We start from the raw sequence: 17121 nt of genomic DNA, 5'->3' as shown, positions 1-17121 counted from the left end.
GGAGCCGTGCACAATATCCTGTTTGAAGGCATTTCTAATTTAAATTAATGACCTGGAGGATATCTCAAGGCAATAATGATCTTATTGTACCAAATCCCACAATAGCTGAGGTGAATTATAAATTCCTCTAAGTGATTTAGTGGTTAACATTCCAAATCACAGCCACCCGACGTGACGCTTGGAGTTCCAGCAGCAGATTAGAGGAAACCACACAGGCTGTCCTCAGCCTCCCTGCCTGGTTTGGAACAGCCAGGGAAAAGTGTTCTCCTGAGCCAGAGGGAAGCAGAGCAGCCCTGGGGGTGACTGGAGTTCTGGGAAGGCACCTCATTCCCAACACTTGGCTTGGCAGAGGCGCTGGAGCAGCCAAGCAGACACCAGGCAGGGAGGGGAGCTCACCCATGGGGTGGGACCTGCTCCCCCCAGGGACAACTGTAGGTTTGTCACCGAGTTATGAAAAGCACAATTTGGCTAAATGAGGGGAAAAAAATGTCCCTTTTTTCCCCCAGAAATGCTCCTGGCACAGCCCCGGCTGCTCCCGGGAAGGGTCGTTCCCGCCCTGGTGACGAGTTGCACATTTGTAAGTCCATCTGTCACCGGTAAACAGAACACAGGGAAAAAATAAGATGGATAAAATTTCCCTTTGAAAAGGCAGAGAACCAAATTGCCCCTTAAAAAAGGGCTTTCAGCAGCTGAGAAAAGCAGTCTGTTATTTCACTCACAGGCCCGAGTGCACACGAAGCAACAGGTCAGGACTTGCATCTCAAACCTGTTCCATACACAGGAGCACACAGGTCCTGCCCACTGTGTAATTCAAGGGATTTCTGTACACTTGGAACAGCCTATTTTACACATCATCTGCTTTTCTCCAATTTTGCCCTTTCTTATTCCATTCAGGATGCCATAAACAGTGAACTTACTCCAAATATTGCTCCATTTTAAGCCCTAAATATTATTAGTATTATGTTTTGTGCTCTGTTACAAACCTGAATGGCACACCAAGCTCTAAAATGTGTCACTAAAAGTATTAGTAAACCCACAACCCCTTTCCAAGTGAAATCTCCCCAGTTTACTGTTGGGATACCTGACTGGGAGGAAGGCAGTGTTTCCAACTCCGTTTCCTTTTGAGCTGAGCAGATTTGTTTGAACCCCTAATTCAAACCACAGCTTGACCTTTCCCTGCCCACGTGGCAAAAAAAAAAAAAAAACCACACCCAAACCACTGGTGCCAGTGTCAGTAAATCACCAGTACTTAATTAATTATTAACAAGTACCTTGGAGAAGAGGAATGGTTCCTCTGGGTACGGGACATCCCAACAGTGAGTGGTGACCTCTCTGCTCTCCTCATGCCCCTCAATACACAGGGATACTGGTGTCTACTGGTATTGTACCACTGGTAATGGGTCATTTATTTCCCCCTTTCCTCCCCTTCCCAGTGTACACTTTATTATTTTAAGGCTCTTTTCTCAGGGACAAGCTTCACCTCCCATTATTTCTAGCTTGTACCCAGCGCTGAAAGCCCGGAAAAAAAAAAAAAGATAAATTAAATGAGAAGGAAATGTTTAAGGGTTCCTATTCATAACAAAAATACTTAAAGCAGCTCGGGCCATGAATCTTCCACGAGCAAGTTGAGATGCACATAAAGGACCTGATTCAGAAGAGAGGTGTGGAGGAGGTTGGTGGATGGCTGCTGCTCCTGGGATTTATGGGGGTGGGAGCTGGTATGTGGGGAGAGTCCAGGCAGGTAATTAGTTCCTTGCAGGACTCAAAATGGAGTTGGCTTTTCCCAATTGTTCAAAGGCTTTTCCCCCAAGCAGTGGGTCAGCTCTGAGCAGCTCTGCCTCACGTGGGCTGGGGGCTGCACTCAAACCAGTGTGTGAAGATTAATGAGTGACCAAGTCCTGCTTTTCTGTCAGCACAGACACGTGCATCTAATTAAAGGATTCAGAGAGCTGGCAGCAAAGTCCCAAGGTGTTTTCCAAAGCCACCCAAAGTTTGTGTTTGGTTTAATTTCCCAGTTATGCCCAGTTAATAGGGATTAACTCCCAAACCTCATTTACCTTTTTCTACGTGTGTCAGCTCCGGGGTTCACGTAGTGGGGAAACTGCTCCATCCATAAATCCTGGGGATTTGAATCATGTGTTTACCCATGGAACAGGAACAGGCCTGGACTGTGGCACAGAGGTGCCCCTGTCATCATGTCTCACTGACACAGGGACCACCTTTTGCATTAAATCCCCGTCATCTGCCCTTCCAGCTACAAGGTTTTTCAATAAATACCAATTCCTGCCAACAAACCAAGATGCTGGAGTTTTTTTTAGTCACCAACTGAACCAGAATCATCCCTTTTTGCATAAACAAACAGAAATTCTACAAGAACTGGGGGGGGGTATGGACAGAAATGTTTAAACTTCCTTTTCCAAGCTGGTGAAGATCCAGCAGCTTCTTCTACTGGTGCCTCTCCAAGAGCAAAAGGGTTCTGCTCACAACCCTTCCCAAAAGTCGTGCCACAAAGGGAAGCTCCTTTCCCTTGGCACAGTTCCTTACACAGCCAGGGGATAACAGGTTTTCACGGGCAGTTCACTCTGAACTGTGACAAAAAAAGCCTGAGAAGTCCAAGTGCAGGTTGTGAGAGAGCAGAGCTGAGTGTGGCAGCCCAACTGGGGCCAAACTGAGCCCATGTTCATCAGCCACGGCTGGGGGGGATAAAACAGCCTTTAAGCCTTGCTTTAAATGCTGGAACATATTCACCCTTCATGTGGGCCACCTCAGCACTCAGCTGGGTGAGCAGCAGGACCTTCATGTGCAATATCCCCCAGCACCCAAATTTGCCTGCACTTTCAATTACCCAGACAATAATGAAAACATGTTGGCGGGGCCAGCGTCAGGTTACAATCACAAATTCTTACTTCAATAACAGCCATAAAACAGAGACCCAAAGCATGTTTTTTTGCTTTTTTTCCAAACATTAGCAACTCATCTGATACTTAGTCCAAGGATCCAGTTTCCTGCAAGCTGATGACATGTGAGACCACAACCCTGAGGCTGATATTAAATTATACATATATACATATATAAATATACAGAGAGAAAACCTGTGAAATTACAGACACAGATGTGTTATTGGTGTCATAATTTTTTCCCATTAAACACCGTATTAGGTTTATCCCCTTTCTATACTTGAAAATCTTCACATATAAAAGATGAATAGCAACTTCTCAAGGGGATCCCTGTGGTTTAACCTTGTTACAGGAGGTCAAACACAACACACAAACTATATTGGTACAAAGATGACTGTAAAATGGAATTAGCCTTTTGCTCCCCGTTCCAGTGGGGAGGAAGCCAACTTTCACATCTCTGAACCAGTCCAAAAGAACTCATGACACTGGTCTTGGAAAAGTACATTTTGTAGGGGAAGGACCAACAGATATTTTATATATATATATATATATAATATATATAAATATATTATATATATATATTAAAAAATTATATTTTTATATATATATATATATATATATATATAAAAGACAGAGACACTACCAAGTGGAATCCAAAGAGAAATATCAAACCATGATTTTCTCAGTACTGTATCCATTGGGATTTCAGAAGGAAGAACTTCCTTCTCCCCCAGCTGCTCAGCAGGCAGGACATCTGCAGCCCTCATGGATCCCCCAGCCCCAGGAACAGAAACACAGAGCATCAGAACTCCCAGAGAAGACACCAACAGCAGCACAATAAAGATCTTCATTATTTCTCCTTGACATTTTCATGACAGAATTCATGTAGAACATAAAAAAAGCACAAGGCATGTTTACTGGATGTTTTATAGTTCAATAAAACATAAATAAACAGCTTTTTAGATCAAAGCTGCAGAAATAAGGAAGCACTGTGGCTTCTGAGACCTGACCAATATATCACATCACCTGAAGTTGAAAGAAGCACTCCTGGCACTCCTGCTTTCCTCTGGAGCAATCCCACCTTCAAGGCACTGTGCCCAACCTCCACCTGGCCTCAGGGACTTCAACAAACAAGTACAACTGTGCTATTTTCAGTTTTCAGAGTGTCCTGTGAAGCCTCTTGGGATGAGACTTTGAGGTTTTATAAATAAACTAATAAAAAAGGAGCAATCAGTAACGTTTTCAGGAGGGCTCAGGATGGATTTTCTGTGTGTTCAGCAGCATTGCTGTCCAAGCACTGAGCTCATCCCACGCCATGAGGACCAGCCCAAAAATCCAGTTTTCCTTGAAAGACTTGCTTTGGATCCAGTCCTGGCCTTTCTGAGCAGCACAAGTCACTCTAAATCCCACACCAAAAGAGAAGACAAGCTCCCTCCAGGCTTTCACCTGCTCATGGATACACACCTTCCTTCTCTGCCTTTCCTGTGTGTTGGATGCAAACCTGAACCTGCAGGCAGGGGGATGACTGGAGTCCCAAGGGGGTCCCACTGGTTTTACTCACACTGCTCGTGGCATCCATGTGAGTATTTGGTGGATTGGGATTGCCTGTGATGCCACCAACCCCTGGAAACACAGATGTACCAATGTCTGGCTTAGTCATCCCCAAACCCAAAGTCTGATATAGTTTGGTTCTATCCTGAAAAACCTTTTCCCTCCCAGCTCAAAGAAGCAGCACATGATATCACACAGGGGGACTTCTGCTGCAGGCTCTGGGTTGCACCAGAACACACTCAGTGCTTCCCTGCACACATATTCCAGGATCCTGGGTGGTTTTCTTTCCCATTGCTACTAGAAAACGTGTGGCCTTTGAGCATTCCTGGTGCTCGTGCCTCCATCTGTGCCCTGCTCTGCCATTTACATCGTGTTCTGTGCATGGCTATAGGCTCTTGCAGTTATTTTGGTCCCACATCTCCTAATATGGGGTGGTGGGAACTGAAAATACCACACAGAGTTCATCTTGGTGTGTATTTATCAATCTGATGCCAGGGTATTGCTGGCCACTCCTAAAAATAGTTGTGTGCCCACCAAGACCAGGGCACCCCTTAAAGAGAACCAAACCAAAGCAAAACCCTCCAGGGAGGCACCTTCACCCAGGCACACCCCCAGACACCCCCAGACACCCAGGGACACTGGTGTGTCCCTCCTGAGGTAGAATGGACACCTCCTGTGTGCCCTGGAGCTCCCGGGTGCCAGGGGGGCACAGGAGAGCCTCGGGCTGCAGAACAAACCCCTTTGGATCACCCTTGCAGCTGCAAGGCACTGCCAGAGCACAGAGCTCTGCCTCTGCCACCAGGGCACTGGGGTTTGCACCAGGAAACTTGTCCTGCTGCCAGGGGGAGCAGCACATCCCAGGGCAGCCACCCAAAGTCTGGTCAACCCAGAGATCTCAGCTTAGAGATGAGGGAGATGTGACCCTCAGGTCGAGGCCAGGCTGGAGGGGGCTCTGAGCAGCCTGGTCTAGTCAGCAATGTCCCTGTTCATGGCAGAGGGACCTTTAAATGGCCCTTCCAACCCAAACCATTCCACGACTCCACGGCTCTCAGCAGCCAGGCCAAGCTGACGGGCAGCCCTCGATGGGCTGGAAAAGTCTCTGTTTGGGGAGGATTCTCCCCTGGGCTGAGGTTCCATCTGTGTGTCAGCACAGCCCACAGGGACACAAACCCCTTCCTGCAGGAGCTTCTCAGTGACTCAAACCCATCCAAACAGCAAATCCCTCCAAGCCCAGGCCCTGCTCCAGCCCCAAGGATTCCCAGGTCACGCTCACTCACAGTGGGAACAGCCCTTTCCCTGCCTCTGTGGTGACTGTGCCCAGCACCTGAAGGCCAGGCTGGGCTTTCTCTGCCTCACACATCATCACCCTCCTCCTCAATTAACTGGCAAGGCTGGTGATGATGCGTGAGGCCAAACAGAGCCCAGCCCGAGCTGCCAGGGATGCCTTGGCTCCGGGTGCTGACAGGGCTGGAAAAAAACTCCAGGCCAGTCTGAGAGAGCTGGATCCCGAATCCCTGCCCAGGGTTGGAGCTGCAGGAGCAGACAGGAGGTGGTGGGAGGCACGGGGGGGTGGACCATGACCAGGAGCTCGCCTGCAGCACTGAGGGGTGTGGGGGGACAGAAGGGTCCCTCACCTGCCTGGGAACCCCCTTTCCCAGCCCCTGCCCCTGCCCTGGGTAAGTCAGGGGGTGCCTGAGCTCAGTCCTGCCTGTTCTACCACAACACCAGGGTGGTCAGTGGGTCTCCCCCGAGCCTGGTGTGGGGAACACATGTGGCCACAGAGGACACACAGTGGATCAGATAATGCAGGGGGAGAAGAATTCCACCTTCTCCTCACATCTTCCTGAGCCAGCCCATCAGTGCCCAGTCCAGCAGTGTGGAGGAGAAACACTCTCCTGCATCCACCCCAGTGCTGCAGACAGACCAGGTTGTCCCTGTGCACACCAGAGTGGGTAATTTTATCCCAAATGTGCCTGTCTAAAAATATCTCACTTCTGTGTTTTTTGACCACATGCCCAGGATCGTGAAAATTTTTCCGTAGGAAAAAAAAAAAGCTGAAAAAAAACCCCCTTAAACCCATAACATCTTGGAATGATTTGACCACTTTCTTCTCAGGACATTCTCTCCTTTTTATACCATGATGGGGTTTCTCCTGAATTTAAAACATCAATTTGGCCTAACATGAGGAGAGTGTTCATTCTTCCAAACCGTAAAGATCAGAGACTATAAACTGTTGTTTCTTAAATGTTTCATGGCAAAAGGCATTCAAAGCGTAACATTAACACAAAGTTTTTCTGTAAAACAATCTGGGAAGTGTAATCTCTGTAAGAGGTTTTTTATGCACCATGGCTAATTGTTCCTGACAGTATGATTTTACATCAGGCCTTTTTTTGTAAATTCAACACCATTGGAACTTTATGGCAGGTAATATTCCTTACAACTCCTAAAATCCTCACCGTGTCTAAATTAGTGTTGCAGAATCATGTTTTGCGTTGGGTTTTTTTTTTTAACTACAAAACACTGGGAGCAAATTCTCTCCCGCCTTGCAGTTGTAGCACTGGAGGCAACTTTATGGAATTCTTCCACAGAGGGTTCTACAAGGAGCTTTTACACCTTTTGTGCACACCAAGGTGGGCCAAGGGCTCTGCCTGGAGCTGCTGGGCCATGGGACACATCAGGCTTGTGGTCACCTCTGCAGCAGAAGGGGTTGAGGAGGATGAAGACCCTTCCAGCCTTTGAGGCTGAACATGTGGCTCCTTAAAATGCAAATTCCAAACCCGCTTTAAAACGGCTGTGTTTGAAATGTCACAATTTCCCAGAGCCTGGCTCGGGGTTACCTCACCTGCACCAAGCCCAGGCTGCCAACAGGGGTTTTTTCAAGTGGTCACCAGAAGGCATTTCATGGGATCATGGAATGGTTTGGATTGGTTGGATGGGATCTTAAAGATCCTCTTGTTCCAACCCCACCACGGGCAGGGACACCTTCCACTAGCCCAGGCTGCTCCAAGCCCTGTCCAGCCTGGCCTTGGACACTCCTGCTGTCTCTCTAACCAGCACTGTTCCATTCCCCAGGGATTTCCTCTCATCCACACCTTTGGGGTCAGTTTATCCAGCCTGCCCTGCCAGGCTGAGTGACCTGTGCATGGGCCTGGCTCACATGCACACACACACACACACGAAAAATCTCCTTTCGACCACTGTACCTTATAAAATATGGGTTATAAAAACTTTATGGAGCCTGTTCCTCCGAGGGGCTCATTCCAGAGCACAGTATGCAAACCCAGCTCTTTTATGGCAGAGAAAGGGCTCGGTCTGTGCCGAGGCCTCGCAGGAATCAGGAACAGGATCGGGCTTCCAAAGGGACCACACAGCCCTGCCAGGGCTGCTCCCAGGGCAGCGAGTGGAGCTGTGCCTGAGGCTCACTGACAAGGCAGAAAACACTGCTGCTTTCTGCCTGGAATTCCTCCTCACCCCACCCGTGAGCAGCTCCATCCCAAGGGTCAGAAAGAAGGTGATGGAATCAAGAATGGGCCTTCAACAGGCACCACAGAGGGACAGCAATTCCAGAGAACCACGGGCAACCTGGAGCTGCCTTTGCCAGAGACAAAATTCCTCACCTGAGGTGGCTTCACCCAGCTCTGGGTCACCCTCAGCCAGGAGAGAAGGGAGCTCCAGAGGATGGAGCACATGGACTGATCTCCTCCAAAAAAGGGGAAGTAGACTCCCAGCAATTCCTATACCTGAGCATAACAGGAGCAATAATAAATGCTCAGGGTGTGAAACTTAGGAAAATTAGAGAGTAGACAGGGGTCAATACAGTGAATATGTAAAACAATTTACGTGGAGGCTCAGACTGAATCAAAATAGTTCCAGCTTTTTCTCCATCCACCCATCCATCCATCCATCCACCCATCCATCCATCCATCCATCCATCCCCCCATCCACCCACCCATCTATCCATCCACCCACCCATCCACCCATCCATCCATCCACCCATCCACCCATCCATCCACCCATCTATTCATCCCCTAAACACTTTCACTGGGGTTCCATCCTCTGTGCCTCCTCTTTGCTCCCTCTGGAACTCTCCCACCACGTCCCCTTGGAGCCTTTCCCAGATGACCTTGCCCTGCTGCAGTGACCTCCTGCCCTCCCTGCTTTCAAGTGTCGGTCTCAGCTTTGCCTCAGCCCTTGAACCCAACTCCTGGTTTGAAGCTCTGGCAAACAGGACACAGCAGGTGCTTCTGCAGGTGCAGCTGCTTCCAAAATGACACCGACTGAGTCTGAAATGTTTTTAGAATCCACACTATTTTCTGCACCCTGTATTAGAGACTCACTACTGGCCTATGTCTTGGGGTTATTCTGGGATAACTGGGGCATTTGTTTCTGAAGAGAACAAATTTGGGTCCAGTTCTACAGACAAACCAGCTCTAACCAGCAAAGCATTCCTGGCACAGGATCTGATCTCACCACTTTTCATGGGACTTCAGCTCACACTTGACTGTGCAGAGGGAGGCAGCAGCAGGAACTGAGGGAAGTATTTCAGGCTGCAAAACTGAGAATAAGAGAACACCAGCACCTTCTCCAGGGTCACCTGCCTGTGGTCTCTGCAAAGATAAAACAATCTTATGGTAATTCTGCAGGATGACATGGACAGTTACAGAGTCCCAAAGGCTGCTGAACTCCAGGGCTGTTCAGGTGCCTTTCCCTCAGTGTTTTACTACTTCTAACTGGAAGTTGATGTGAACCTGCTGCTGGACCTTCCCTGTCTGACCACATCCCAGCAGGGCAGAGCTGCCAGCCCAGCTGTGATGCCTCCTCCTGCCCCAGCTCCTCACTTACCAGACTGGAAGCAGCTGAAACTCTCCTCTGCTGGGTTCCTGAAGGATCTCTCACACCAGCAACATCCCCAGGGTTCTGTGGCACAGTGATGCTAAAAAAGATCAGTGATAACAAAGAACACCACTAATGACAATATTACAGAGGCCTCCCTGCTTTACTCTCATTCCTGATCCAGGCTGTTAATTTGGGTGATCTGGACTAGTTCACCCCCAGATTTGTTTTACACTTGTTCAGCAAATCACTTTCCTTGGCACAGACTTGAATTATTAATTATACTTTTTTTTTTTCCTAGGATGGAGAAGTTACTAAAAGGTTTCTTTCTTGTATAAAGCATTTTCGTGTTTGAGTATTAATTTTTAAAATCTCCTGTAAATCCACAGTGCTTTGCAGTTGTTTGCTTTAGCCCTTTGCAGATTTATCATTAAAGCTTGGGAGTGTGCACGCACAGGCACACACATCTATATAAACTTATACAAGTAGATGTTCACATATTTAGTCCTGTTCTTTTTATAGTGGCTCCCCAGGCACATGTGTCAGCCTTCCAACATCTGTCCTTCTTGAGAAACACCACTCAGTGTCTGCTGAGCTGAAGGGGGACAAGAAGTCTCTGTAATTTCAGGCCTGGGCTCATTTTCAGCAGAGGAAAAAGTCCTTTACAAGTCCAGAGGTCCATCCATCATTATCAGGTGAACACATCCATCCATCTCACCGGGGCAGCTTCCCTGGCACCTCATTTGGGAGGGAGACAGCAGGATTTTTGGTGGTGCAGTAACAAATACCACAAAATACAACATTAACATTGTGGGCAGCATTAAGTCCATACTGATTTCTTGGTCAGACAGACGCAGGGCAGCACTTCTGCTTTGTGTGCCCACTTCTGCTGGGAAATGGAGTATTTTAAAAGCTTCAGCAGCTCCATGAGGTCACTGTAGCTACAGAAAGCTGTAAAAACTGCCTGGGTTGATGGTTCAAGCAGCCACAGGTCTTTCTCATTACAGAACAGATATAACTCTATGAAATTATTATAATAATAACATCATTTATTTCAACAGGACCGAAGCAAAAAGGCTTTATGATAGTGTTTTATATGCAACATGTGCACTATAAATATTTCCATAAAAACATGCGTTAAAATATAAAGTTGGCAGAAAGAAATCAAAAGTCATGAGGAAAAAAAAAATCCAGTTAAAGAAGCATTAAACCATAAGCCAAGGAGCAGTGAGCAGTGAGCCCCTGCCAGTCAGGGCAACAGGCTGCTCTTTCTCTGCTTTCAGCTACTTCCCAGCACAAAGGAATGAGCCAAGATTCCATGGAGAAAGTCCCTGACAAACTCACACTCGCTTCCCCAGCCCGTCACTCCTTCCTCCTGGGAAGGTCAGTGCAGGCACCACAGGATCACAGAGTCACAGAACGGTTGGGGTTGGAAGGGAACTTAAAAACCACCTTGTTCCACCCCCCTGCCGTGGACAGGGGCACCTCCCACCAGCCCGGGTTGCTCCAAGCCTGGCCTTGCCCTCTGCCAGGGATGGGGAGCCCGTGGGGAGCCCCAGGCAGGAGCAGGTGGCTGAGGCAGAAGCTGAACCCAGACCTCAAAGAGCACCAGGAGACCGTCCAGGGCTGCCTTTGCACTCCCTGACACAGGACTCTGCCTGTCCAGGGCTCTCTGACCCTGCCAAGTGCAGTTCTGCTCCACACAGAACTGTTGTGATCCCTGTTGTGATCCCTGTTGTGATCCCTGTTGTTTCTGAAGGAAACCCTCTGCCTTTCTGGTCCATATCAGGCAGAAAGTGCTGCCCCTTGACCTCTCTCCTGCCCTCCCTCCCTCCCTCCCTCTAAGCACCAGTTCCTAAACTGGTCACAGTTATTGGTCCCTTCTGGCTTCAAATACAGAATCATGGAATACCCTGAGCTGGAAGGGACCCACAAGGACCATCCAGTCCCACCCCTGGCCCTGCACAGACACCCCAACAATCCCCCCCTGTCCTTCAGAGCGTTATCCAAACCCTCCTGGAGCTCTGGCAGCCTTGGGGCTGTGCCCACTGCCCTGGGGAGCCTGGGCAGTGCCCAACCAGCCTCTGGGGGAAGAACCTTTTCCTGAGATCCAACCTGAGCCTGCCCTGACACAGCTCCAGCCCTTCCCTGGGTCCTGTCCCTGCTCACACAGAGCAGAGCTCGGAGCTGCCCCTGGGGAGGAAGCTGCAGACAGAGAAGCTGTGAAGTCTCTGCTCAGTCTCCTCTTCTCCTGGATCACCAGAGTCCAGCTCCTGAACATAAAAAACATGGATAAATCCAACAAAGGCACGGAAAGGAGCTGTGTGTGCTCTGCTGTTGAACTCACCCAGGAGCTGCCAGGTCCCCCCCAGGTCCGTGCAGCCCCGTGGGAGCTGGAAGGCTCCAGGGTTTGGCTGCCAGCCCCCCAGGCACTGTTTACACCAGCAGCACCCACACAACACAATCCTGCTTCCCAGGCCAATTCTGCTGTAATACATCATCCCCCAGCAGACTTGTCAGATTGGTTTGTCTACAAATATGTTCACACTTGGAAATATCTGCCTTCTGTGAGCAGCAATCCATTAAACATGCATCTCTCTGGTTTTCCCATCTTGCTCTCTGTACATAAAATCAGTTCTCTTCTTTTGTCCCCAGCAAATGCCTATTCCACATTTTTGCATGTTTTAAATATTCACGCATACGAAAGAAGCTGTAAAAACATTGCATGGCTTATTTATTATTTAGTGCACACACTTTTTGCTGCAGAATGCCAAAATAAAAAGACATTTTAACTCAATTTTTTTTTTCATTCCCTTTGTATTTCATTTCCATTACTCCGCTCGTTAAAGTTTAAAAACTACTTTGTTCCCTGACAGTGGGGATTTACGTGTCCCTGAGCCAGGGAACACATTTGTACCTGCTAGGGCAGTGGCAGAGGTGGGGGTGAGACGCTGAGGGAACTTTTGGCTCCTCACCTGAGGGTGCAGGGAAGCTCCAATCCCGCTGGTGTGGCTGCTGGAGGTGCAGAGCTCCCCATGTCCCTCAGGAAGCAATCCCAGTGTTAAATTATCTTCATGCACCCCCAGTTCCTGTTGTTTTTACAATTTCACTCTCCACAAACCCCTCATTCACTCCAGGAATCACCTGTGCAGAAAATCCCTGGCTGGCTGGATCTCCCTGTGGTATCAGAGAGTGGATTAAACTTTCCAAGTGCCCTGAACAACCCCCCAGCACTCTCAGGAGGTGGGCAGGGTGCCACCACGCCATGGCAGAGATGTTGTCCACCCAGCAGGCACAGCCAGGGAGCCTTCCCTGAGTCCTGACCTGAGGAGACCACCCATGGGAGTGAGTGGGCTCTGCCTCCGTGGTGCTTCCCCAGCTCTCCTGGCCACTGATCCCTCTCCAGCCCTGCCAGGAGGTCCAGGCACCTTTCCATCAGCTCCATCAGGAGCTGGAGTGGGCCCAGGAGCTGTGCTCACACAGGTCACTCAGCAGGCAGAGCTACCAGCCTGGGCTGCAGTCACAGCACTGGCCCCAAGGACTGGCTGGGCTTCCAAGGGACATGGAAAGAGCTGGATCTGCTCTTGTAAAAAGCACCTGGTGTTTCAGAGAACGGTCCTTGCTCCTGGATCAGGTGGTTGGGAGCTTGTTCCCAGGCCCAGGCTGCAACAGCACCCAGGGAAGGGCAGTGCAGGAGGGTTTAGCATATTCATGTGCTATTTTATAACATAGAAGTTTACCAGCACATTGTAAAGCACCTGAAACGTGCTGCACAAACACATAGTTGTGTCTTGTGGAATACAGTCATGTCTTGCCCGGGAGCTGCACCAGGGAACTTAAAATACACTTTCTGTTATTTTAATCTGGGAGTTTTGCACCATCCCCCCCCCCCCCCCCAGAATCTGCAAATCCTTTCTGTCCCTGCCTCTGAGACGTGCACACATCCCTGCACACACAGTGCACAACTGCAACGCCAAAGCCTTGCCCCCTCTCCCAGCAAGAAGTTATTTCCTGATAACAGGGAACAACACCATCATTCCAGGCAGTTCAGATGCACTGATACGAGACAAGTCACCCAAGGTCCCCAGCCTTACAGTGGGATGGGAGAGGACACGACCAACCTCACTGATTCCAAGGAATGCCATTATTAAATCCACGGAGCCGAGCTTGAAACGATGGAGGATTTTCCTCGTGGCCACATCCTGTGTTCAAAGCACAACAGGCGTTTTCTGGGACATTCTCCTCACTTCTGACTTTCTAATTTCCCTCGAGGTATTGACTGGGGAGCTCGGGAGTCTCCTCACTGGCACGTTGTTGTTCCCAAACCGTGGCAGGATCCTGCCCGGCGTTAAATGTTAACTGATTACCCAGGGACAGCATAATTACACATTAATTGGTGCACAGGGGTATTTAGGAGGCAGGATGTCAGTGACCTCCCGTGTGCTCCTCCAGCTCCCAGCCCTGGCTGGAGGGGGACCCTTCTCTCAACAGCCTTGTAACTCAAGTGTTACACCCGGGCTACTCCAGATCAAAGCAGGAGTCAGAGAGGGCAGCCCAGGCTCCCCCCAGCCCTGGTTTATCAGGGAGAAGCACAGACAGACCCTCCCACTGCTGCTGCTCTGGGATGGGGAGCTCAGGGATTTAAGGCAGGGCTCGTTTCTAATGAAGGGCTGGGGGTGGCCAAGCCAATAAGTGCAACAACCACCGAGTGCCTCCCAGTTCTCAGGGCAAAAAAAACCTCCTCAAATCCTGCTGTGTGTGTGCACAAGTGCGTGTGAGTGTGCCTGGAGCACTGAACGCTGCAAAGGGAGTGAAGGATCAGGTAATCCTGGAAGACAGAAAGAATAGAAAAACACAACGGGATTCTGGAACGTTTCAGTGTCCTGTTGACTCATAAGATTGGAGCAGACAGGTACAGCCCAAAGACAGCATGATCTAAATGTGGGCCAAGCTCTAACACACAGCAGGAATGTCTAATTTTAGTCTGTCCAGTTTTGGCAATGTCACCTTTAATTGCATGGCTCATTTGAATTGTAAAACACCTTTAAAAGCTAACTAGTAAAAGGAAATAGGCCATATTTTCTAGACTAACAGTCATATTCAATTTTAACTGCAACGAAATTGGTTTTAAACAGTTAATGCACCTTAGGACTTGAGTTACCAGAGAGAAACCATGGCCTGCAAACCCACATGCAGATGTTTTGGGCCTTTAACTGGGACTGCAGTGGGATCATTTTGGGGCAGTGCTTCTGCAAACCCTTTTGTGTGATCCACAGCTCCCCAGGATGGAATTTTCCTGGCTAACAAGTTGCAGATTTCTACACTATGTGTGCTGTGGTGAACTGCATTTCAGGTCTTCACACACAGGACTTTGTGAGGCTCAAATCAGCCTGAGGAGCAGGAGAGCCAGGCCAGTTCCACCCATTCCCAAGGCACAGGATGTAGGGAATGGCCACATCACAGTTGTCAGTGTCCTGGATGAGTCTAATTTGCAATAATGCACAGGCCTCAGCAGGAACACAGATACATCAAAAATCTGGATGCTAAATAAAGTCTATTTAGTGCCTATATTGTTGTCCCAGTTTAGGGTTTGGGAAAAAAAAAACCAAACCCACAAGCAAAAATGTTTTAGAAGAAGATTTTCTGAAAAACCTGGGCTGAAGCTCATCAGCTGCAGTGAGGATGGATTTTCTCTCACATCGGGTAAGGGTGAAATTTCCCAAATTTGTGATTTTGTGGGTGAAAGGATCCGGTGGAATCACCAAATCTGTGGGGGAAGACTTTCACAGCAAACTGCCCCTGGTCAGCACAGGGAGGAGAAATATCGAGGAGTGCAGTTAAATAATACTCACACGTGAGGAATAATTACCCCGGGAGCCCAGATGGGAGGACTGGCACTACTTTTTGCTCTGACTTCCAGCCCTGATTAGCCAGACCCCAATTCCCAGCCGGTTTTCCCGAAGCACCCTCTGGTTCTGCCCTGCAATCGTGGGGCTGCAATTGCAGGGGAAGTGCTGAACGGCTCCTGCAAGAGCCAAATCCTGCTGAGCCGGTGATGGAGGGGAATATTTAAGGACTTTGCCACCGGCGGGACCTGCGCTGCCACCTGAAACACGCCTGACAAAGAGCACTTTTTTTGTTGCTGCTGATTGTGCCGCTCGTAAAGCAGGGAATGTTCCCGGAGCAGTGGCTCTCTGCCTCCCTCTAGAGCGGCTCGGAGGGTACTCACAGACTCAACTCCTGATTTTCTACCGTGTAGTCAACGGGCTTTAACTCGCTCTTCAGGTCTTCCTAAAATGTTTGAGCCCCCGGCAGTGACAGAACCTGGAGATGCAGCAGCTGAGCTCTTCCAGCTCTTCCAGCTCTTCCATCCCGTGTGGTGACATGTCCCAAGAAGGGACAAACTCAGTGTCCTTACAGAGGGCCCAGCACGGCCAAGTCCCTGCTGCAATCAGAAAACAAATAACGTCTATTAATAATATTAAGCAGATTTCCCACTTTCTTAAATATCTATGATATGTTCTGAAATACATTCTGCACTATATTTGTGTTTTTCCTCGGTTTTGGTTATTCATTGCCTTCCACCTGAACCAGGCTGCTCCTCCAGCACCACTCAGCCACATCCCCTGGGATCCTGGGATGAGCTGTCACTCCCTGGGATGAGCAGGACCCTTGGCTGGTGGGAAACCCCTCCTGCAGCTGCACCTGAAAAGGCATTTTTATGGACACAGTTTGGTGTCACAGGGACCGTGGCAGGTCTCTTGGAGCCCGTTCCTGGCACTGAACACAGGGTTCAGTGTTCCCTGTTATTCCAGAGGGGAGAGCAGCAGGTGCCTGTCTGCCCCCAGGCAGCTCCACACAGCAAAGCACAAAGCCCACAGAAAGAATCCGTAACCAAAAATGTCACCTTTTATTCCCTCCCAGTCCTGGTTTCGTGCAGTTTTTAAGGACACATCTAAATTTAGTCTTCAGAACTCTGCAGTGTTCCCGGGAGATCTATTTACACATTAAAAGTCATACAAGTATCTATACCTTGCAAAAACCACGGACACCTCAACTGCATTCCTCATTAGAAATAATTGCTCAAATAATTAATGAACAATACTTGCTCTGGGCCTTTCCTAAGGGTTTTTGCTTTTTTTGAATATCCTCAACACTTCAAATTTGAAGTCTCCTCTCGAGACACACAAGTCACGTTTTTTTCCTCCCTTAATGTAAGACTTCCCTTCTGAGGTGTCCAAAACTTGATGCAAGATCTTTGTGGGACTCAATTCTGTTCTTTCCCCTTAAGCCTAACGAGTCATTAAAAAACTCAAGTGGGAAATAACATGGCAATTAAAAACAGAATATGGAGGAAAAAATTAAAGTAATGCATCCTTGGACTGTAATTTAGAGAATTTATTAGTCGTAAAACCTTGATGAGTTATTCTTATGGCAAAACCTGTAATAAGAAGGGAAAAAAATGATAAAAATAATGAACACATTTGTATGACAGAAATTGTGGCAAGTGCAGGGAATGACAGAGCCCTCCTTGGGAAGGGCTGAGCTTCATAATTACAATCATATAGATGTATCTTAATGCCATTGTTTCAGTAATATATTGACAAATTTGCCTTGGAAATCTTTTCCACTCAAACTACTTGTATTTTATCTTTCAAAAATAAACATGTCTGTTGTCTGCAGTGAAGCAAACTGCTGGGAGCTGAGGAAAACCACTCCCTGGGAGGAGCAGAACGTGCTGGAGTGAGTCTGCTGGGAGGTCTGGAGGGACCCCTGTCCGTGCACGGGGCTTGCACAGTCCCTGGGGTCACTTCCTTTGAAACACCACAGGAAGCAGGAA

At 48.6% G+C, this 17121-nt stretch overlaps 1 long non-coding RNA gene across 1 annotated transcript; it reads right to left on the bottom strand.

Annotated features, from left to right (window-relative positions):
* Positions 1–8075: 8075 nt before the first annotated feature.
* LOC113976744 lies at positions 8076–9384 on the bottom strand. Its single transcript, XR_003537159.1, has 3 exons — positions 9291–9384; positions 8919–9055; positions 8076–8188 (listed from the first exon to the last, which is right to left on the bottom strand). It is a non-coding gene; the product is annotated as an uncharacterized LOC113976744 (long non-coding RNA).
* Positions 9385–17121: the final 7737 nt, after the last annotated feature.

The sequence above is a fragment of the Neopelma chrysocephalum genome, unplaced genomic scaffold, assembly GCF_003984885.1.
Source record: "Neopelma chrysocephalum unplaced genomic scaffold, ASM398488v2 Primary Assembly neopelma1_180, whole genome shotgun sequence".
Taxonomy (NCBI): domain Eukaryota; kingdom Metazoa; phylum Chordata; class Aves; order Passeriformes; family Pipridae; genus Neopelma; species Neopelma chrysocephalum.
Note: the sequence above shows the minus strand (reverse complement) of the source record. Positions and strands in the feature narration are given on the sequence as shown.